At 41.8% G+C, this 2,230-nt stretch overlaps 1 pseudogene; it reads left to right on the forward strand.

Annotated features, from left to right (window-relative positions):
- LOC132509548 (large ribosomal subunit protein eL6-like) lies at positions 1 to 849 on the forward strand (annotated as a pseudogene).
- Positions 850 to 2,230: the final 1,381 nt, after the last annotated feature.

Consider the following 2,230-nt stretch of genomic DNA (forward strand, 5'->3'; position numbering starts at 1 on the left):
ATGGCAGGTGAAAAGGCTGAGAAGCCAGATATTAAGGAGAAAAAACCTGAAGCCAAGAAGGCTGAGACTGGTGACAAGGTTCAAAAGGTGAAGCAGGTTAAGAAGGGGAAACCCCACTGCAGCCGAAACCCTGTCCTGGTCAGAGGAATTGGCAGATATTCCTGATCGGCTATGTATTCCAGAAAGGCCTTGTACAAGAGGAAGTATTCAGCATCTAAATCCAAGGTTGAAAAGAAAAAGAAGGTGAAGGTCCTTGCTACTGTCACAAAACCAGTTGGTGGTGACAAGAATGGTGTTACCCAGGTGGTTAAACTTCGCAAAATGCCTAGGTATTATCCTACTGAAGATGTGCCTTGAAAGCTGTTGAGTCACGGCAAAAAACCCTTCAGTAAGCATGTGAGAAAACTGCGCCAGCATCACTCCTGGGACCATCCTGGTTATCCTCACTGGGCACCACAGAGGCAAGAGGGTCATTTTCCTGAAGCAGCTGATCTGTGGCTTGCTACTTGTGACTGGGCCTCTGTCCCTCAATCGAGATACTCTGCGGAGAACACACCAGAAATTTGTCATTGCCACTTCCACCAAAATTGATATCAGTGGTGTGAAAATCCCAGAACATCTCACTGACGCTTACTTCAAGAAGAAGCTGCGTAAGCCCAGGCACCAGGAAGGTGAGATCTTCAACACAGAGAGAGAGAAATACGAGATTACAAAGCAGCGCAAGGTTGATCAGAAAGCTGTGGACTCACAAATTCTGTGAAGAATCAAAGCTGTTCCTCAGCTCCAGGCTACCTCCTCTTTGTGTTTGCTCTCACAAACAGAATTTATCCTCACAAAGCAGTGTTCTAAACTTCTTACAAAGAACCTAATTAAATAACTCAGTCCGTTTCCTTTGTGTCTTTTCTCTCTCTCTTTTTTTTAAATCTGCCTGAAGGTATGGTATGACTCAGCCAATTTGATGGGATGTTAGCCTCTATTAAGAGGAGTGGGATTGGAAGGGAGTGCTATCAGCTGCAGTGGAATTCCCTCTTTGGATCAACATTCTTAGCTTCCTAAGTGTCTTCTCAGTTTTTTCACAAAGCACCTACAAATACAAAGTAGTGACATTTCCCCAACCATCACTGAACAAGTCCGTACTAACTGTACATGGATAAGAAACAACTGTGGGCTCTTCAGGCCACAAACTTCCCTCCCTTTCCATGAATTAACATCCATTTCTGCCCAATTCAGTCTTTCTCCATAGTCATTACTATTAGTTTCTTGTGTATCTAGTTTCTTAAAGCATACACAACAAATTAGTATAATTACCTTTCCCCGTTTTTAACCAAAAACCCCATGTGCAGTACATGCTGTTATACAGATAACAAATGAATTTGATTATTCCATAGGAAGTGTCCATCTTTACTGATGCATAGTATAGTAGTGCATTCTATGGATATTTGGGTTTCCATTATTTGTAATTATACAGGTTTCCCCTGCAATCCAAAAGTGGAGTATGCCTCTGAAACCTTCTGTAAGCCAAAATAGCAAAAATTGAAGAAATTGCCTTATGACACATCTTGCTAACAGAGGCATAAAATGGGATAAAACACAGATGCTCACAGACAATTCAAAGTGATGGCTCTGGATGCTGAGATGCCAGAGTGTAGTAGTTCCCAGGGAAAGTGCTTGGCAGTGCCACTCCCACTGCCCAGACATGCTGCCGTCTCTAGTGGCTCTCTGCAAAACAAACTGCTGTTTTCCCCCTCTGCCTTTTTTCATAAATGTGAAAATCTCAATTTTTTTCCAGTTAACAAAGACAGGTACGAATGAAGTTCTTTCGGTTAAAGCAAACTTTCAGAAAATACTGGGTACCGGAGTGCGATGTAGTAACTTGAAGTGTGCATACAGATGAGCAAGTACCAGGTAAGAATTAGCTTTTTGCTGAGTCAAAGGATTTAGGCAGTTTTGGTAGATGGTGCCAAACTGTTTTCCATGGAGGTTGTACCAATTTATACTCATGTATAAGAGTGCCCGTTATCCTACAGGCTCCCTAAAATGATGGGTCATTAGACTTGGATTTTTGGCAATAGATAGGTGAAAAATGACTGATGGGTTTTTAAAGTTGGTTTTATTGATAATTTACGTTTGGTAAAATTGATTTTTTTGTGTGCAGTGCTGTGGCATCTATACAGTTTGGGAAGCACCACCATCACCCAAGTTCCTTCATGTTTTTTCAAAAGTCAGTTTC

Source organism: Lagenorhynchus albirostris, chromosome 19, assembly GCF_949774975.1.
Source record: "Lagenorhynchus albirostris chromosome 19, mLagAlb1.1, whole genome shotgun sequence".
Taxonomy (NCBI): domain Eukaryota; kingdom Metazoa; phylum Chordata; class Mammalia; order Artiodactyla; family Delphinidae; genus Lagenorhynchus; species Lagenorhynchus albirostris.